This window comes from Pelobates fuscus, chromosome 4, assembly GCF_036172605.1.
Source record: "Pelobates fuscus isolate aPelFus1 chromosome 4, aPelFus1.pri, whole genome shotgun sequence".
NCBI classification, from domain to species: Eukaryota; Metazoa; Chordata; class Amphibia; order Anura; family Pelobatidae; genus Pelobates; species Pelobates fuscus.
This window is the reverse complement of record NC_086320.1, coordinates 231,115,054-231,137,502: the sequence shown is the minus strand read 5'-3', so window position 1 is coordinate 231,137,502 and position 22,449 is coordinate 231,115,054.

Below are 22,449 nucleotides of genomic sequence, written 5' to 3'. Positions count from 1 at the left end.
CAAGTAAACTGGAAACCTAGGGTATCATTTCTAGCACACCCAGGGACAGGGCCACCACCAGAAATTTTGGGGCCCCTGACAAAGCACAAAGTCTGGGCCCCCCCCCCTCCCTGCCCGGCCTGCCTCCCCCCCTCCCTGCCCGGCCGGCCTGCCTCCCCCCCAATGAATGCAGTATGTGTGTTAGTGTAGTGGATGAAGAGTGTGTGTTAGTGTAGTGAATGCAGAGTGTGTGTTAGTGCAGTGGATACAGTGTGTATGTTAGGGCAGTGAATGCAGTGTGTGTTAGTGCAGTGAGTGTTAGTGCAGTGAATGCAGTGTGTGTGTGTCAGTGTAGTGAATGCAGTGTGTGTGTCAGTGTAGTGAATGCAGTGTGTGTCAGTGTAGTGAATGCAGTGTGTGTCAGTGTAGTGGATGCAGTGTGTGTCAGTGTAGTGGATGCAGTGTGTGTCAGTGTAGTGGATGCAGTGTGTGTCAGTGTAGTGGATGCAGTGTGTGTCAGTGCAGTGGATGCAGTGGGTGTGTGTGTGAATGCAGTGTGTGTGTCAGTGTGGTGAATGTAGTGTGTGTGTCAGTGCGGTGGATGCAGTGTGTGTGTCAGTGCGGTGGATGCAGTGTGTGTGTCAGCGCGGTGGATGCAGTGTGTGTGTCAGCGCGGTGGATGCAGTGTGTGTGTTAGTGCAGTGTGTGTGTTAGTGCAGTGAGTGTGTTAGTGCAGTGTGTGTTTGTGCAGTGAATGCAGAGTGTGTGTCAGTGTAGTGAATGCAGTGTGTGTCAGTGTAGTGGATGCAGTGTGTGTCAGTGTAGTGAATGAAGAGTGTGTGTTAGTGTAGTGAATGCAGTGTGTGTGTTAGTGTAGTGAATGCAGTGTGTGTGTTAGTGCAGTGAATGCAGTGTGTGTTAGTGCAGTGAATGCAGTGTGTGTGTGTTAGTGCAGTGAGTGTTAATGCAGTGAGTGTTAGTGCAGTGAATGCAGTGCGTATGTGTCAGTGTAGTGAATGCAGTGTGTGTGTTAGTGCAGTGAGTGTCAGTGTAGTGAATGCAGAGTGTGTCAGTGTAGTGAATGCAGAGTGTGTCAGTGTAATTAATGCAGTGTGACAGTGTAATGAATGCAGTGTGTGTCAGTGTAATGAATGCAGTGTGTGTCAGTGCAATGAAGGCAGAGTGTGTGTCAGTGTAGTGAATGCAGTGTGTGTGTGTGTCAGTGTAGTGAATGCAGTGTGTGTGTGTCAGTGTAGTGAATGCAGTGTGTGTCAGTGTAGTGAATGCAGTGTGTGTCAGTGTAGTGAATGCAGTGTGTCAGTGTAGTGAATGCAGTGTGTGTGTCAGTGCAGTGGATGTAGTGCAGTGTGTGTTAGTGCAGTGTGTGTCAGTGTAGTGAATGCAGTGTGTGTGTCAGTGTAGTGAATGCAGTGTGTGTGTCAGTGTAGTGAATGCAGTGTGTGTGTCAGTGTAGTGAATGCAGTGTGTCAGTGCAGCGGATGCAGTGTGTGTCAGTGCAGCGGATGCAGTGTGTGTGTGTTAGTGCAGTGTGTGTCAGTGTAGTGAATGCAGTGTGAGTGCAGTGGATGCAGTGTGTGTGTGTGAGTGCAGTGTGTTAGTGCAGTGAGTGTCAGTGCAGTGAATGCAGTGTGTGTGTCAGTGTAATGAATGCAGTGTGTGTCAGTGTAATGAATGCAGTGTGTGTGTCAGTGTAATGAATGCAGTGTGTGTGTCAGTGTAATGAATGCAGTGTGTGTCAGTGTAATGAATGCAGTGTGTGTGTCAGTGTAATGAATGCAGTGTGTATGTCAGTGTAATGAATGCAGTGTGTGTGTCAGTGTAATGAATGCAGTGTGTGTGTCAGTGTAATGAATGCAGTGTGTGTATGTGTTTAGTAGTGTATGCATGTAAATGTAGTAATAGTAATTTAAATGTATTTTTGTTATTCCCCCTCCCTGTTTCTTACCTGGTTCAGGGAGGGGGGAAGATCCTTTGATCCCTGGTGGTCCGGTCAGGTGGAATTGTGGGCCCCCCGGCTCCCTATACTTGCAGAGGGGGCCCAGCGGACTGCAGGAACACTTTACAGCCTTTCCTGCTCTCACTCCCGCGAGATGTGGTGTGCGCGCCGCGCGGAGCGTTGCCATGGCAACGCTCTAACGGCCGCACGTCTCGCGGGAGTTAGAGCGAGGGAAATGCTGGAAAGTGCTTCTGCAGTCCGCTGGGCCCCCTCTGCAAGTATAGGGAGCCGGGGGGCCCGCGGCTGCACATATATATAGCGATGATCGCTATATATATGTGCAGAAAGTAATTGTGGGGCCCTGGACTGCCAAAGCAGTCCGGGCCCCCCAGGACCGCCGGGCCCGTGACAACCGTCACGGTTGTCACCCCCTGATGGCGGCCCTGCCCAGGGATATTCATTGCGGTTATGTCTTATTTCAGTATGCATGCACTTTTCATGCTTGAGAGCTACCACATTTTCCCTTACATTTGTCCATACTCTATATTAGGTTATTGTTACTATTACTACTCCCCCACCAGAACTTTTGGGGTATTCATTGGATTATTACTCTACTCATGTTACAGATATCTTGTGTTACAATATTGTTTGTCAGTTCATACTTTACTATATAGATAAAGGATAACTGTAGTTTTTTCCTTAGATAACCACTACTAGCAACTCCCTCCGAATCACGGTCATCATTCCACAGGTGAGATTTACTCACATTAAAGGGGGAAGCACTAAGCCCAAATATGAACTAACCTTCCACATTTCCTCTTTAGGTTCTCTAGCATTCCTCCTTGTCTGAACAGAATCTTACTACTTCTCAAGGCTAGGTACGTCTCCATCTTACATCTTACTCCCATCCCGCTATAGGCTAGGGTTGGTCAACTGGCTGTTAGTTACTAGCATTTCGTCCCTAGCTTATTATTATAAAGTAATCTACTCCCATGAGCCCAGCACTTATCCTTGTTGGAGATATACGCCCCTCGGTCCAACGCATAGTTAGAGCCTCACATTGATCACTGTCTGTTATTAGTGAGGGCCTCACCATGTCACGCCCACGTATATTTGGTCTTGTTACTGTCACAGAGAGCCCAACATTCCTGCCACATTTGTGGCCCACACCCACTCGGCCCTCCTCATAGTTAGAGCCTCTTTCTCGCCAAAACACTCATATTTGTGTTCATAAATGTCTCATGAGTAAAACAGTACCCTGCATGTACAGGTTTTATAGAGTTCTGGAAAGTTATAGGGTCAAATATAGGGCTTGCCCATTTACTCTTTTGCACATTGAGATTTGCCAGATTGGTTATGGTGCCTGTGAAACTGTATGGCAGCCCAGGAATGAGAATTGCCCCATAATGGAATACCATTTGCCAAAGTAACAACACAGACAACCCAAGGTATTCAAAATGGGTTATGTCCAGTGGTTTTTAGTAAGAACTTAGTCACAAACCCTGGCCAAAATTAACGTTCATATTAGTGTTTTTGGAGTCTTCCCCTCTCCTCCACCCCTCGCAAAAAATGCCCTTTTACTGATGATATCATTGTCGTTTTAAGTTTTACTGCTCTAAAACACTATTTGTGTTTAGCGATGTCTCACGGGTAAAACAGTACCCTCCTGTGAAAGTATTATGGGGTTTTGCAAAGTTACAGAGTCAAATATAGGGCTTTCCTATTTCAGTTTGCCAGATTGGTTAGGTAGCCTATGTTGCCTATGTTGAGACCATATGGCAACCCAGGAATGATAATTACCCCCATCATGGCATTTTCACAAAAGTAGACAACCAAGGGTGTTCAGAATGGGGTATGTCTAGTCTTTTTTAATAGCCACTTAGTCACAAACGCTAGCTAAATTTAGTTTTCATATATATTTTTTATTTTTTCACACAAAAACTGCACTTTTACTGATGATATCATCATCATTACACGTTTTTGTGTTTTACAACAATCATCTTTGTGTTCAGTGAAGTCTACCGAGTACAGCAGTACTCCATTCGTACAGGTTTTATGGTGTTTTGGAAAGTTACAGGGTAAAATATAGGGCTTGTAAACTAAATTCAATGGACTTTCTGCCTGGATTGTCATGCAGGTCCCTGGAATTACAGTTAATAAAATTAATTATGTAAAAATAGTAGATAAATATACGTGTTATTTATTAAGGAGTTGTTTACTTAAAATTTCACTCAATTAGTATGCAAGAAATACTACACATTGCAAGCTAGCAGTTATCGAACACAGAGCAGCAGTTATAATGCAATGCTGAAGAGCATTGAATAATAACAAAATATGAAATATGTGCCCTAGAAAATATGTTGAGTACGCTGTGGCAGATGCTGAAGTTTTCAGATGGCGGCACTAGGCTCTATCGCTGTAATATAGTTTATAGATCATGCCCCTGCAGTCTCACTGCTAAATTATCTGTAATTTAAGAGTTAAATCACTTTGTTTCTGCTTATGCAATCATAGTCATACCTGACACTGCTTTCAGATCTTACTTTAGAAGTTTTTATCTTATGCTCCGGTAATTGAACTTTAATCACACAAGAGGGTCCTGCAACATGCCATCAACACAGGGGGAGTTAAGATATTCTTAAAGGACCACTATAGACACCCAGACCACTTCAGCTCAATGAAATGGTCTGGGTGCTAGGTCCATCTAGGGTTAACCCTGCAGCTGTAAACATAGCAGTTTCAGAGAAACATTAGGGTTATTCCAGCCTCTAGTGGCTGTCTCATTGACAGCCGCTAGAGGCGCTTCCGCACTTTTCACTGTGAAAATCACAGTGAGAAGACGCTGCCGTCCATAGGAAAGCATTGAGAAATGATTTCCTATGGACTGACTGAATGTGCGCATGGCTCTTGCCGCGCATGCGCATTCAGGGCTGTCGTCGGAAGTGGGAGGAGATTTCCTCAGCGCCAAGGGAGACAAGTTTGTTTTCCTGGCACTATAGTGGTCCTTTAATTTAATACAGTGTGCAACAAAAAAATTTATAAACATTAGTTAGACTGTGTAAGTCACAGGCATAAATAACGTGATGTAACTCCTAAATTGCTGGGAATTGTTGTGTGACTGCAGGGACATGATCTATACACCAATACTGATTTAGTAAGCTAAAGTTGTTTTGGTGCCTATGGTATGCCTTTAATCTGCCAATACCCATATAAGTAGGTGTTTCTTTTTGTTCTTGCATCATATTTCTCAAGACACTTAGCAAGCTAAAAGACTGGCTGAGTCTCAAGGTAAAGTCTCCAGCAAGAACTGCAGTGCTAAAGGGAAAACATTACAACATTACAATTAGAGGTCACTACTAAACATATTAACTAAATTTCAATATGCAGAGTATCAGACATAAATCCTACCTGGCGGCCGCCTTAGGGCACACTGGCCCAGGGTGCACTAGATTAGAATGAATGGCAGGAAAGAAGCACACAGTGCTCCCTCCTACCAGTCACTCAGCGGAGCACACAGTGGTACAGGAGCTTCTGATTCCTGTACCGGGCTGGACTGACAAGAAGTGCTCATTGAGAGAGCACTTCCTGTTAGTCCAGCCGGGTACAGGAAACAAGCTTCTGTATCGCGGTCCGCTCTCCATGCTACAAAAGAGGTAAGAGGCACACCAGGGAAGAAGAGGAGCGGACCAGTAAGGGGGGAGAGAGAGGGGCACTAAGGGACAGGGGAGGGAAAGGAAAAGGAACACTAAGGGACAGGTGGGGGGGGGGCGACCACTAAAAGACAGGGAAGGGAGGGGAGAGAGAAGAACATCAAGGGACGGGGGACACTAACGTACAGGGAAGAGAAGGGAAAAGGATCACTGGGGAGGAGGGGGGACCACTTAAAGGGAGGAAAGGAAGGGGGAGAGAAACACTAAGGGACAGGTGTCAGGGTTCTCACCTGTTAGACAGACAGCCAGACGTGGTCGCTCCTGGAGTTCCCAACAGGGGACTTGAACCGGGGAACTTATCAGTCCTAGTCCTGCTCTCTGCCTCTGAGCCACAGCAGCTTTACACAGAGACTACTGATTCCGGTCCTGTTAATCCTGGCATGGCTACTACACCGGGGGCTGCACCTTGACTTGGCTGTGTCTCACCTGACTCTGATCGGTCATCAGCAGGGTATTTAAACCCAGCCTCGCCCTGTGCTCAGGGTCAAGTCTTTGATCTTATGATCCTGTTTCGTACCTGTGTTCCAGTTTCATCTGCTTCGTATTATTGACTCCGGCTTCTGACTACGTTTATTCTGACCTCTGGCATCCCTTGTCTTCGGCTACTCCTCGTTGTTCCTGACCTCTGGCATCCTTTGACCTCGGCTATCCCTCGACATTCCTGCTGGTTCAGTCCTTGCCTGTCCTGCGTATTTGACAGGAAGGGTAGAGGAGAGGGCCACTAAGGGACAGGAAGGGGAGGGAGAGGAACACTAAGGGACAGGGAAGGGAGAGGACCACTAAGGGATATGGAGGGGAGGGGAGAGTAACACTAAGAGTCATGGAGAGGAGCGTGGCACACAGAGGAGAAATACACACAGAGGGACATGAGGGGGGAGAAAGACACAAAGAGGGTCCTGGAGGTGAGAAAGACGCACAAAGGGGCTGGTGATTAAAGCAGCAAACAGAAAGGTCTGGAGGTGAAAGAGAAACGCAGAGGGGCTGGGGGTGAAATAGAAACACACAAAGAGGCTGGGGGGAGTAAGACACACAAAGGGGGGTTGTAAGAGATACACAAGGGAGGTGTAAGACACACAAAAGGGGAAAATTATGGGAAAAAATACAGTGAAGGGGATAAGAAACAAAAGGCAGGTTAATAGGCACACAGGTGAAGATGCTTTCTGGGGGGGGGGGGGGGGGATACCAAAATCATCTTCACCTGTGTACCCAAAAATCCTTGCACAGGCCATGGGTGGATGGAGGGTTTCAAAGCATTTTGCCAGGGGAGGATTATCAGAGACTGCAAGCAAAAAAGTGCAGGGATGTATTCAAAGCATGGAGCAGCAGACATCCTAGAGGGAGGTGCGGGCGGACAGGAAGATGAGCCTCGCCGCCGCATTCATTATGATCTGTAATAGCGTAAGTTGGGAGCACGCAAGACCAATGAGAAGCGGATTACAGTAGTCAAGGTGAGAAAGGATAGTGGAATGGACCAGCACCTTAGTCGCATCTGGCGTTAAGTAGGGTCGGATGCGTGCAATGTTTTTGAGATGGAAGTGGCAGGATATGGTGATAGACTGGACATGAGGGGTGAAGGAGAGGTTGGAGTCAAAGAGAACACCTAGGCAGCGAAACTGCGTGGTGGAGCTTGTGGGGATATTTATGGGATAATAATAGTAAACAGTTGAGAATTGCCCACTATTTCAACTCTCCAGATCCCAAAGATCGTTATCATGTAAGTGAAATATATTCCATAGAAATAAAATCACAATTTGTTATAAAAATAGATACAATTTATTGTGACAATTTAAATAATAATAATATGTAACATGCGTGATAATAATCAATAAATATTTAGTATAACATGGTATGCAATACAATGGTAATACACATTCCAATGGTTAACACAGTCAATTGTCAAGACAAGATTTATGAGGGGCTTCACAGAGAAAGAAAGTCTCCTTTCACACACCGCAGCAGCGAAAGGCCATAAAACCTTTGCTAGCAGTTAACTGAATAACTGAGTAACCCTTTCAATGCTGGTTAGATCTTTCTGGACATATACGATCTATTCTCATGTAATTTTAAATAACATAACATTTAAACCAGCCCATTAGTCATTTCCTGAAACCATCCAATAAGAGAAATCTACCAAATTCTATAAGCTGAATTTTAATTTGTCTAAAAAGATATCTTATTTTATTTTAGAGCAAAACAATACACCTGGATAAATATCACGATATGCTAACATGTGATATGTCACATTAATACATAATTATTCTAATTCCATCTGCAGAATGGAATGGTTATAACTATATATTTCTTAGTTAACTAAGATTTCTAAATATTGAAATCTGACCGTGATTTATCCAGTCATATATCATGCTATTAGAAGATTTTTAATTAAATTATATTAACTAAATGAAACCAGCATATTTACCAGTTAAAGAGATGTTCTCATCAGATGTTCTCAGGTAGCTAAGTGTCAAGGAATGTTTGTCATTGGTCTCTTTCTCGCTCTGACTCACTTGCTTCTTACTTTTTGTCTTTCTTCTGCTTCTTGCTTACTCCTTTTCTTACTTCTTTTCACTTAGCCTGGTATCCTGATTTTTAAAGGGCCAGACTTTCTGTTCGTCATTACTTGATAAGCCAATAGGAAATTGAAGGTGGGGTCACCCTGCATATAGCAATTTAGGTATTTGGTCCATAGAGGGCAGTCTCGTCTCACTAAACTTTCCTATCCAGGAAACTGTTAACTTTTCCTGATGACGATTTTGATGTAATTTGGCTTATCTGAAATGGCCATTATAATTTAAGTTTACTTGTCAGTTCAAAGCATTTGCCTCAGTCTTTGTGTCTGCAATTTCTGTCGTAATTTCTAAAACTGACAGTTTAAACTTAATTTCAACTTTTACTTACAATGGGACTTTATACAATTTAGAAAGTAAAATTAATTACTAAGTCTTATCTGGTCACTGGCGTGTGGCTTTCTTGTTAAGCTAACATTAAGAAGAGTATTTCATTTCCCTTCTCTGTTAGACTCATTGTATCACTTGGTTTGTTTATACAAAGCATTCCTTAGTTCAAGCTAGTGTTTAGTTACAAAGAGGATAGAAATTTGTGTTTTTTTGTTCGCTTGAATTCAGGTGTTTAGTTAGACTGTGTAAGTCACAGGCAAGGGCTGTTCTGAGTGATTCAGGCAATATACACTTTTAATTTCTATCATAGCACAAAATGTCTGCCGATATAAATATCCTGACAAGCTGATGGTAGCACCATTGACTTGGAGGGAGACAGACACAGGAGTAGCAACACTTGAGGGAGAAAATACCAGAATTTCAGTTTTGGTCATGTTGAGTTTAACCCCTTAAGGACCAAACTTCTGTAATAAAAGGGAATCATGACTTGTCGCACATGTCATGTGTCCTTAAGGGGTTAAAGAAGTGGGAAGCCATCCAATTAGAAATAGCAGAGAGGCAGTCAGAGACACTAGTCAAGAGGGACGGGGAGAGATCAGGAGAGGACAGATAGATTTGCGTGTCATCCGCATATAAATGATATTGGAAGCCAAAGGAGCCAAAATGGGTTTACCAAGGGAGGGGACCAAGGACTGAACCTTGGGGGACACCAACAGAGGAGTTGGGGAGAAGAAGCAGAGCCAGAGAAAGAAATACTGAAAGAGCGCTGGGAGAGGTAGGAGGAGCACCGAGAGAGCAAAATATCTTGTAGACCGATATTGCAGAGGATGAGAAGAAGCGGTTGCTGATTAACAGTGTCAAAAGCCGCAGAAAGGTCAAGGAGAATTAGGATAGAGTAGTGACCACGAGGTTTTGCAGCGAGTAGATCATTGGATACTTTGGTCAGTGCCGTTTCTACAGAGTACTTAGCGCGGAAACCAGACTGAAAGGGGATCTATCAGAGAATTGGACTCCAGGAAGTCTGTCAATCTCACATACACAACTCTTTCAAGGATCTTGGATGCAAAAGGCAGTAGTTGGATGGGGAGTTAGGGTCAAGGTTGGGCTCTTCCGCTGTAGTGGGTGCGGATGAACATAGAACAGCAGAGGGAGTGAGGTTAGGGGAAGTATTGTAAGGGGAAGGGGAGGGATGAGAGATCTCTTCCCTGATTGTAGAGATTGTGCCAGTGAAGTGAGTTGCAAAATGTGAGGCGGTCAACTTAGTAGGTGGAGGAGGAACAATAAGACGAAGAAGAGAGTTAAATGTGTGAAATAGTCGTTTGGGTTTGCGGGAGAGTGTGGTTATGAGGGTATTGAAGTAATTTACTTTTGCAGAGGAAAGAGCCAAGCTGTAGGTGCACAGCATAAATTTATGGTGGATAAAGTCAGATGCACAGTGAGACTTTCTCCAATAGCGTTCAGCAGTTCTAGTGCATTTTTGAAGATATCGAGTCAGCTTGGTGGGCCACGGTTGTTGTTCGGGGCGCTTGCTGCATTTAAATGAAGGAGGTGCCATGATGTCTAGTTAAGAGGAGAGAGTGGAATTGTAAAAGGAGGTTGCAGAGCTAGGACAGGTGAGGTTTGAGATAGGTAAAAGGAGAGTTTGGAGATTAGTGGAGAAATGCTCTAGGTCAAGACATTGGAGATTCACACTGTGAGATTGATGTTCAGACGGTGGTGTCAGTTGGGTCTTAGGGATGCCGATGTCAAAAGTCAGCAGATGGTGGTCAGATAGAGGAAAATGAATATTGGAGAGATTAGAGGCGGTGCAGAAATTGGTGAAGGTGAGATCAAGAGTGTTTCCCGCTGTATGGGTTGCTAAATTGGACCATTGCGTAAGGCCAAAGGAAGAGGTTACAGAGAGCAGACGAGAGGCATCAGTGCAGTTGGGATTGTTGATTGGTATATTGAAATCCCAAAGTATAAGGATGAGAGGAAGTGGGGAAGCCAGGAAGAATAGTGCTCAATAAATAGCCTAGGATGTCCAGGGGGCGGTAGATCATAGCAATTCTAAATTTTGAAATTCTTCAAAAGAAGAAAAGGATAGGGCAGAGGGAGTTATGATTGGTTGAAAGGTTCATCGAGGGGAGAGAAGGATGTCCACACCACCTCCTTTACAGTTGAATCTGGGAGTGTGAGAGAATTGTAGCCCACCAAAACATAAAGAGGCAGGAGTAGCGCTATCAGAGGGGGACAGCCAGGTCTCTGTAAGTGCAAGTAGTGTGAGTGAGTTTCAGATGAAATAGTGTATGGCTGTTGATTTTAAATTACTGCAGACGGAGTGGGCATTCCAAAGTGCACACTGAATGTTGGTAAGTGAGGGTAAAGGGCAGGGTATTGTGATGAGGTTTCTAGTTTTCTTAGTGTGTGTAGAGAAGGTGAGGGGCCCTGTATTGGGAGAGACATCACCAGCTGCTAGAAGCAGGAGAAGAGAAATTGACAGGAGGTGTGAATGGGTTTTGTATGCATGGGGTCTAGGATGAGATCGATTGTGGGTAGGAGTGAGAGAGTAGAAAAATGAGTGCAAGGCATGAGATGAGAGAAGGGAGGAGTGTAGCAGAGAGGGGCATATGTAAATGTGGATGGGGGGATGAGTGAAGGAGAGATTTTTATACATAGGGAGAAGGAGGAAATAAAGAGGAGGCGAAGACAGATCTTATATAATTTTCCGCCACTGGATGGGTATTATCAGGGCCAGACTGGGGAAAAGAATTTGGCCGGGGCATTTTTGAAAACAGTGGCCCACTGAGAAGGGAGAGGGGCCAGAGCCAATGACAAGCACCCTCTCTCTCAAGGTGAGCATGTTGATTTAATGCTCTTCCAGGGCAGCCAATGCACAGAACCTTGCGTAAGAGCTCTCGCATGAGAAAAGGGTCCTGTATTTGTTTTGCACAGGGCAAGCACATTTATTAACATGTTTGCACTACGTTGGTTTGTGACTTGTCTCTGATGTCTCCATAAGTGGGATACCAGAGGACAAAAGGACCAGGAAAGTGTATTGTGCATGTGTTTGAAGCCTGCTTGTTGGATTGTGTGTGTGTAGAGTGAGCTGATTGTGGTGTTTGGCAGTGCATTGTGTGTGTGTGTGAGAAGGGTGCAATGGGTGTGTGTGCAAAACTGTGCATGTGAGGAAAGAGACTTGGCCACTGGGTTTTGGAGGGGGACTACTTGCCAGCCTTTTACCCTGTGACTATGGCCCCTGCAACATAGCTGGTTACTATACTTCAAACAGGCTCTGTTCGTGCAATTGTTTACCGAACAACCGCACAAACAGAGACCACCCTGGAGCTGGTTAACACCTATTAACAACTTGGAACGTTTCTCACCGCAGTGTTCTAATTGTTTGTCTCGGTGGCCACGATTCCTATGAACAACCACAAGGTGGCGGCCATCTTGTTCGCATGAATGCAGTCAGCTGTGTTTGGGCATGAATCTCATGGAACTGAAATCGGATACAGAAACTCCCAAACACCGCTGAACTGCCATCATCGCCTGCGTTCGTTTCTTTTCAGCTTAGAAGGGCATTGTTCAGTGACATAATTCATCTAGATGAATGGAACAAGCTCCAGGGTAAGACTATTGACTCCATTCGGTAGTTTGTTTGTTTGCAAACTACCGTCCGCAAACCCTGATTCTCTGGAACTGTTTTGGCCATGAAACCATGCGTGCGGTCGGTCAAAAAGAGACTTCAAGGAATTTCCTGAACCCTTGCTCTGATCTGGGTGATTTTTGGATATGTTGTTCACCCAGATCAGGGCTATTTATTTATGGGGATATGTTGTATTTTGGGGTACTTATTGGACTTTATAAAAATGTGTGTTTTTTTCTGTTTGGGGATAATTAAGTTAATGTATTTTCTACCTTAATTGTATCACAGGCAGAGGGGAGGGATTGTGTACTGTATGTGGGAGTGTCGTTCATTGTTAAATTTTTATTGGCTTGTACACTTTGTGTCCCTGTGCCCAACAAGGTCCACCTGGGCATCACACCTGTTGGGAAACCTGCAGAAAAGTGCCTCCATTAAAATTGAGTTCCTGTTTAACCCTCAACCCGTAGCCTCGTCTCGTGATTGGAGGGGAACTGCTATATTCACACTGGGGATTGCTATTCTCTTTATACTCCCCTGGGTTATAATCACTCTCTCTTTTAAGAGCTGTTCCTGCTTCGCTCTCCTGGAGGAGAGGTCTTTCCCACATGGTCCTGGATGTCAGAGGTTGGTCCAGGGTGGAAGGCAGACGGCGAGATTCCAGTTAAGCTACGGCGGTTGTGGAGTCTGCGATGCTTGTGGTGTCCGGTGCGGTGCTTATAGTCCTCAGCATCAGCTATGAAGCATCCGTTGACGGAGGTGCCCAGTTGGGGGGCTAGGTGATCCGTTACAGTGCAGTGTGTGTAAAGGGTGCAGGTAGAGTGTGTGTGTTTGAGGTGCAGTGTGCGTTTTAAGGGTGCAGTTGTGATCATGTGAGAGGGGTGGAGTGTGTGGAAATGGTGCAGTTAGAGTGTGTGTGTTTGTGTGTGTGTGAAGGTTCAAGTTACAGTGTGTGTGTTTGGGGTGCAGTGGGGGGGGGGAGATTAAAGTTTTAAAAAGTGTGTATATATATATATATATATATATATATATACATATATACAATACATATATATATATATATATATATATATATATATATATATATATATATATATATATATATATATACATATATATATATATATTAATTTTCCCAGAATGCAAAACATGGACCATCTCCTTGGTTCTTGGTCACTTATTCATGAGCCGGTGAAATTTTCCTTTGTTATTTGCAAGGAAAGGGCCACTTTTCAAGGATGACTGGGTGTTTGTTGCTGAGCTGGTGCCATATTTAGGATTGCTTGAGGGGCTATTGGTGAGAAGGGTCTACTTTCCCAGGTTGTCTGGTCCCCTGTTTCTTAGGCAAATGGTTTTCAAAATAAATAAATATAAATAACACAGTAGGGAACCTGCAATACCATCTATATTTTAATACTAGTTAGGAAAACGGTGTTCACTCAAATTACTATTTTCCCTGACAAAAGCCTTTTGATTGAAATTAAATTTTGCTTACCACACATTCTATCAGAATTCTATCACTAAATGCCACATTTAAGTAAATTGAATCTGAATGACAAAGTTGGGGCTAAAATGGCTGATTTGGGGAAAAAACAAGCAGACTGTGGTTACATCTTGTCTATTCTAGCCTAAAGTTTCCATTCAGATTTATTTTGCTAAAATTCTGTGGATAATGCTGTTAGAGTGTTTGTATAGATGTATTGCATTCCTTTGCAGCCAGTGTTGGCTAAAAATAAATATTTAGCAAATATATATACCAAATACTGCATAGTAGTGAATTAAAAACAATGTTGCACATTTTTAGTCAATTGCGTAGCTGTGGCTAATGTGAGTTTTCTAGGTCAGCCAAAACAACTTTATGCGGCGAGTGCCATGCACACATTAGGCCTTGAATCAATGCTTTCCTATAGGGAAATAACTGATTCTGAATGTCCTCATGCTGAGGTTGTCCAGCGTCAGTTACCAAAAACATCCAGGAAGCACCTCTAGTGGCTGTCTGTAATAAATTTTCAAAAATTAAAATGTACTGTTTTTTAATGAAAACATTTGGTATTTTTTATCAGCCATAACCTTACTATTAGACATGGTATAGTTAATAGAATGCACTTATTTAATTTTGTACTCTGCCAAATACCTGCTCCTTGATTACTTCACTTATGCATGATGATATAATCTCATATATTTCTCAGGTTTTTTATCATGATTTCCTCTTGATGGACCTATAATTCCATGATGCGTACATAGGACATTTTCAGTCCCCACAGAGTGAATGCTCACTGATAGTTGTTGATGCATTTGGCATTGGGGAATGTAGAAAAGCGATATATAAGAATTCTGATATTCTACAGGAAATGAAGGGCTCTTTGTTCAGGTATCAGAAAGACAAAAACACACAGATTGAAGTCCTCAGTGTGTGTCCAGGCTTAATATGATGCCTATAGATAGGCAATTTAGTAACTGCAACCACAGTACATGATTGCAACTATTTCTGTATAAGGCTACATGTGACTTTAAAACTATTTTCTTTTCTTTTGCACCTTACAAACATGTCGGTGTGGCCATGACCTATACAAATATTTGTTTTAAGTGCTCAAAAGTGTGTGTATCTGTACTATTAGAGCGCTGGAAAACACTTTGAATTTGTTAAATATACCTGAGTGAAAGGAATGGTACGAACTTGAAATGGACATCTTGAAAATATTTGCCAGTTGTGTGTTATATAGTAGTAATAATAGTGTTTTGTTTTTTTTTATAGCATGACTTTACATGCACTTCTATTTATTAAGTACCTTGGTTTAGGGTTTTTATTAACGGTGTTGCATTTTACGATAAAAAATAAATAAAAAATACTTTACATTGTAATGGTAGTTATTGTTTTTTTAGTGCATATTCAATGGTTGTACTTCCATTCTTTAAAACATTTATGAACAAAGAAATAAGAATGATGTGCACTCATGCCAAAGCTTTAGAAGACTAACACTAACACATTCTGTGATAAAAGCAAGATTTTTCCATTCTGTGGTGCACATAATGATAGGTAACCAAGTTTACAGTCTTTAGTGCTATTCAAGCTTATATTTACAATACCAATATCCAAAAGAAAGCTACATAAACAACCAACTACGGAGTTTTGTGCCAGCTAAAATAAAGTAAGGTTTACAAATATATAGGGACTTATTGTAAATGCCTTACCTGCATTATTCTGCATTGCTGTTAGACAGTATCTCATCATCATTAAATCCAAGATGTGAGATATTGTGGTGGAATCTCGGTAAAAATAAATTTAGTAGGCCGAGATTACCACGTGGCATGTGTACGTGCATATGCTGACGTATCGATCAGTTGGTTGCACGAGGCAAGATACGATCAGTAGTGTACGGAACATGTGCAAGAATACAGGATGTAGTATTCCCCTCCTCCATTGTGCTGGACAAGCCATGCGGTCAAGCAGGAAGTTAATTCTTATTTGTATTGATTGGTTAAGAGAATGTGCGGGTGGAGCTTAATATGGGAGGAGTTATGTGCCTATATAAGGAGCCTGCACTATTGTCCGGGGCTCAGAACTTGCTGTATTTTGGTGACGCTAGTCCCTCTGAGTCCCGATCGGTGATCCAATAAAGAATCTCTTCCTTCCTGAAGAAACCTGTGTCCATCTCTCTGTGCTTCGCTTCCGTCAGTTTCTCCGGTATCATTTGGTGCATTGGCCGGGAAGCTCATCGTTCAACGGTAGCTGAGAGGCAGAGGCGTGAGACGGTCTATCTTTGCCCACGTTCTCTACGGCTGCACCCCTGAACTTCTGCGTGGACCTCCCTTCGTCTCGGCGCCACTGGTCTGTTGTCCAGGAGATCATCGGCCTCTACGTGAGAAGTGCTGGGGTGTCCCCGTCGATGAGTGTGAACTCAGGTTCAGGAACGAGGAGGTAAGACAACTGCTGTTTTAGACGGCAGGACCCACTAGGGGTATACTGATTGTGCGGTAGGCCCAAAGGGGTTTGAATCTGTGTATCTGCCCCCTCTGTCGGAGGGAAGGAGCGAAGGCGCACCGCTCGATCGAACGCTCTTTAGTCAGACCGTTTGATTTTGTTAGTCAGGCGGGGTCCTGGTGTAAATAGCCCTAGCCGGACACCGGTGTCTTGTCTAGACTAGCGTTCTAGGGTGTATATTACGTTCGCTAGGTCGGAGGGACCGGGAGACTAAGCGGCGCCTGTGTAAATTCGGTTCGCTAGCTCTCAACCTATCTGGGCTAAGTGGGAAGGCGTGTAAATTTGGATCCCACTAGACTTTTGATAGTGCGACTAAGAGGCGCCTGTGTAAATTCGGATCTCTAGCTCGCTATATGTGGTGATTGGGCAGTGTGGCTAACCAAAACGGGTGTATATAGTTTTAGGTAGTCCATTCAAGGTACTGGCCAATAGTTTAGTTGGGAATTGTAAATGTGTTAAAGATTGTTTAGTAAAGTGTATATCTTGTTAGATAGCGCGAGCTCAGCCGTCTAGCGAGAGTGTTAATAGTGTGTTGCTGTATTATAGTGCACGGTACCATAACCCTGTATATTTACTGACACTGTATATAAGTACTAATCATTGTCGTCCATTGCATGTTTAACACCATAACCACTAATAATTGTATTGTGACCTTAACTTGTGCTTTGACCTATGCTAACAGTACTGTAACCGCTATTTGTAAAAGACGATGTTACTGGGGTGTGTTATAGACGGGTAATTCGTATATAGAGAATTATAGCGTGGGTGACTGTATAGTTACGCCAAAGGGCATAATATTGATTATCTAGTGACTGGTGTAACAGCTGTGTGTGTGTACGGGAATTCCCTGAGTGTTTATTGTGTTATTGTGTACGTTTCACTTGGTAACCGTACCACGTGGTGCTGTTGCCAGAGGAAACGGGTGTGATTGTTGAATAGTACGCGTGTATAGTATTCGTTGTCGACGACGTTCCATTGTTAAGTATGGGTGCGTCGCAGTCAACGATTCCGGATCCCTTAGGTTGTATGGTGAAGAATTTTAAAAAGGGATTCAAAACTTGTGATTTTGGGGTTAAAATGTCTCCTGTACGTTTGGTCACTTTGTGTACTAGGGAGTGGCCTACTTTGGTTGCGGCATGGCCGCCACGTGGCAGTTTGGATCCAACTCTGGTACAGCGCGTACACGTGGCTGTATCGGGTAGGCCTGAACTTTACGGCCAGTTTCCTTATATTGATTGTTGGAGACAGGCCGTAAATGACTCGCCAAAATGGCTCCAGACATGCCACGAGGAGCAGTGTCGCCTCATGGTAGCTAGGACTTGTTTGTCCACTAGGACTGGTGTTAGGCCCATTTTGGACACGCCCCCTGAGTCCGAGATCCCTTTGCCGCCCCCTTACTTTCCGTTAAGAGGAAGTGACGCAAATGTAGGAAGTCCTGCAACCCTCCCCTCATTACCCCCATCCACTTCCGCTTCCTTCTCCAGTACAGGATCCACCCCCCCTCGTACTAAATCTCCCCTTCCGGAATCAGAACCAACCCCCATTAAAAACGAATATCCTGATTTGGCGCCACTTCAGACTTCCGGTCAAGCTTCATCTAGCTCGGCTTGAAGTGTTTTATTTACAACCTTTTCCCAAAACCAAGCTCCCACATCCCCTTACCCTATTTCTCCCCGACTGGAGCCTATGACTGACGCCCCTCCACGTAGCCCCATACAGACCCGACAGTTGACCGGTGCCCAACAATTAAAACACTATCAGATGCCTCTTCGTCTGAATCCTGGGTCAGCCTATATCGATGCCGCAGGCCAAATGGCACATGCTGACCCAGTCTTTGTATATGTCCCATTCACGACAACCGATCTTTTAAATTGGAAGACCCACAATTCCTCGTATACTGAGAAACCACAAGCTATGACTGATCTGTTCACCTCAATAGTACAGACACATAACCCGACATGGGCTGATTGCCAGCAGTTATTAATGACTTTATTCAACAATGAGGAAAGGACAAGAATTAATCAAGCGGCCATTAAAGCACTAGAGGATAAAGCCGTACTTTAAACCAAGCCAATCCATCAGCATGGGCCGCAACACATTATCCCAACACCGATCCCGATTGGAATGTAAATGGTGCTGATATGGTTCAACTCAGAGCCTATAGAGACGCTATAATTGCTGGCATGAAAGCAGGAGGAAAGAAAGCTATTAACATGTCGAAGACAGTTGAGGTGATTCAGAAAAGTGATGAAGCGCCCAGTGTCTTTTATGACCGATTATTGGAGGCATACCGCTTGTATACCCCCTTTAATCCGGAAGACGCAGACAATTCCCGAATGGTGAACTCCGCCTTTGTCAGCCAAGCTTACGGAGATATTAAGCGCAAGCTACAAAAGTTAGAAGGGTTTGCAGGTATGTCAATCACCCAACTAATGGAGGTAGCGAATAAGGTTTATATGAATAGGGAAACAGAAAGTAAGAAAGAGGAAGAGCGCAAGATGCGTAGAAAGGCTGATATGCTAGCGGTAGCGATCGCAGGCGTAGATAGACGGGGCCCAGATAGAGGCGATAGTAGATGGAATAGGGAGCCTTTGAGTAGGAATCAATGCGCGTATTGCAAGGAAGAAGGGCATTGGAGGAACGAATGTCCGCAAAGAGAGCAGTACGAGAGAGACCAACCCAGGGCAGGCTACGGAAACTTTAGAGGCAGAGCGAGAGGTAGAGGAGGCCCCGGAGGGAGTAATGGTAATAGAGGGAATAATGGGAACAGAGGAAGTGTTAGGGAAGACAGGTATATTCCAGCAGCGCAAAGGTCCCGCGATAGAGAAGGTAGGGACTTTGTGGGATTGGCTGACACGGTCATGGAGGACTATTGATACCGACCGGGCTCCATCCCCCTTGGTCGAGCGGAGCCTATGGTCGATGTATCAATAGGGGGAAAAAGGAGTGCGTTCATGATCGACACTGGTGCTGAACATTCAGTGGTGACTAATCTAGTTGCTCCTCCATCTGGAAGGACTATTACTGTGATAGGAGCAACTGGAAGAAGTGCTGAAAAACCGGTTCTTAAAAGTCGACTCTGTACATTGGGAGGCCACGTAATAAAACATCAATTCCTTTATATGCCTGAATGTCCAGTCCAATTGCTGGGACGTGATATGCTATCAAAATTACAAGCGCAGATTACGTTCCTACCAAATGGAACAACATCCTTAAAGTTTAATGGACCTTCAGGTATCATGACATTATCCGTACCAAAGGAAGAAGAGTGGCGACTTTATACAGCGTTGACTAGCCAAAACCCTAGGAGTGATGAGACATTATTTAACATACCAGGAGTTTGGGCAGAGAACAACCCACCAGGACTGGCCCGCAATATTCCACCTATAAAAATTGAACTAAAACTTGGGGTTTATCCAGTGAGCCTAAGACAATACCACATCCCACAGAAGGCTAAGAAGAACATCCAATCCTATCTGGATAAGTTCATACGGTATGGTATCCTAAAATTCTGTACTTCCCCCTGGAACACCCCATTGCTGCCTGTTCAAAAGCCCGGTACAGATGAGTATCGACCTGTGCAGGACTTGAGAGCAGTCAATGATGTGGTTGTTAGTATACATCCAGTTGTACCCAATCCATATAACCTGCTTGCTTTAATTCCGGGCGGGGCTACCTACTTTACAGTCTTAGACCTCAAAGATGCCTTCTTTTGCCTCCGAATTGCCGCTGAAAGTCAATGTATTTTCGCTTTCCAATGGGAGAACGCTGTAACGGGCTCAAAACGCCAAATGACTTGGACAAGACTGCCCCAAGGGTTTAAAAATTCACCTACCCTATTTGGTTCAGCCCTAAGTCAAGATCTATTGGATTTCGAGTCCATCCCTGGGAGAGTGTGTATTGTTACAATATGTAGATGACTTGTTGATAGCAGCAGTTACAAAAGAAATCTGTCAGCAAGCAACGCACGATCTACTACACATTCTCTGGAAGGCAGGATACAAGGTGTCTAGAAAGAAGGCTCAGTTGTGTTTGCCAACTGTCAAATATCTGGGATTCCATATCTCTGAAGGTCAAAGAATTATGGGGCCAGAGAGAAAAGAAGCTGTCTGCCAAATACCAATACCCAAGAATAGAAGACAAGTGCGAGAATTCTTGGGGGCAGCAGGCTTCTGTAGGATATGGATTCCCAGCTATGCGATACTGGCAAAACCTCTGTATGCAGCTATCAAAGGTACAGAGCACGACCCCTTCTTATGGACCCAAGAACAGCAAACGGCATTTGAAGATGTGAAGAAGGCTTTGATGAGTGCCCCAGCATTAGGTCTACCTGATCACACACGACCATTCTACTTATATGTACACGAGCAAAGAAGAATGGCTGTGGGAGTATTGACACAGTACTTGGGATCATGGCAAAGACCTGTTGCCTACATGTCTAAGCAATTGGATGCAGTGGCCAGCGGACTTCCACCTTGTCTAAGAGCCGTAGCTGCAGCCGCCCTGCTAGTAGCTGAAGCCGATAAACTCACTCTGGGTCAAGAACTTTATGTACGAGTCCCACATGCAGTACAGACGTTGTTGGATTACAAAGGAAATCATTGGTTTAGTAATAGCCGTATGACCAAGTATCAAGCAATGTTGTGTGAAAACCCCAGAGTGCATTTAGAGACTGTAAACACCTTAAATCCAGCTACCCTTTTGCCACAACCTACTGAAAGTCAACATGATTGTTTGGAAGTAATGGATGAAGTATTCTCAAGTAGACCAGATCTTCGTGATTTTCCCATCCAGAACCCCGATGTTCAATATTATACCGACGGCAGTAGTTATGTGAAAGAAGGGATCCGCTATGCAGGATATGCAGTAACAACAATAGACAAGGTGATAGAAGCTCGGCCACTGGCGAAAGGAACATCAGCACAAAAGGCAGAATTGATAGCACTGACACGAGCGTTACAATTGGCTGAAGTTTTAAGAGTGAACATCTACACGGACTCCAAATATGCGTTTTTAACCACTCATGCCCACGGAGCTTTGTATAAAGAAAGAGGACTACTGAATTCAGAAGGCAAAGAAATCAAGTATGCAGCTGAAATCCTACAACTGTTGGAAGCAGTGTGGGAGCCGAAAGAAGTCGGTATCATACATTGTCGAGCGCATCTGAGAGGAGATGGTGATGTAACCAAGGGAAATCGGATGGCAGATAGTGCAGCTAAGCGTGCTGCTGAATCAGGAAGACAGGAGTATGTGGGGCATATAGCTGCTCTTATACCAACTCCACTGTCCCAATGGACTCCAGTTTATACAGCTCAAGAAGAGGAGTGGTTAAAGACTGAACCAGGAAAGTATTTGGAGAACAAGTGGTATCAGCTAGAAGATGGAAGAATAGTCATACCAGCATCACTAGCGGTAGAAATTGTCCAAAATTATCATAACGGGACATATTCTGGGAGAGACAGTACTGAGGAATCTCTCAGAAAACATTTCTACATACCAAGATTGTCCAACTTGACTCAGGCCATTGTACGAAGATGTGTAACGTGTGCTAAAAATAATGCAAGACAAGGACCAGTAAAGCCACCAGGAGTCCAGTTCATGGGGGGACTCCCCATGTCCGATCTACAAATAGACTTTACAGTGATGCCTAAATCGGGTGGACATCGTTACCTGCTGGTAATTGTGTGCACCTATTCAGACTGGGTAGAAGCATGTCCTACTCGTACAGAGAAAGCAGGAGAAGTTGTAAGATTCCTGCTACGAGAAATAATACCCCGATATGGACTACCCTGTTCTATAGGATCGGACAATGGTCCAGCTTTTGTTCATCAGTGCCTACAACAACTGACTCATATGCTTGGTATAAAGTGGAGGCTTCATACTGCATATAGACCCCAGAGCTCTGGTAAGGTAGAGAGAATGAATAGAACTATTAAGAACCAGTTGGCTAAAATGTGTCAGGAAACCCAACTTAAGTGGAACGTTCTCTTACCCATAGCTCTATTGCGAATCCGCAGTACCCCTACCAGAAGGATGGGCCTCTCTCCTTTTGAAATCATGTATGGGCGACCACCTCCCGTACTTGGTAACTTAAGGGGGGATTTGAGTCAGTTGGGAGAAGGAATTACCCGGCAGCAGGTTGTAGAGTTGGGTAAGACTATGGAGGAGGTACAGAAATGGGTACAAGATAGATTACCTGTGAATATTTATCCCCCTGTTCATAGTTATCATCCAGGAGATCAAGTGTGGATTAAAGAGTGGAATAATGTACCGTTAGGGCCCAAGTGGAGAGGTCCTTA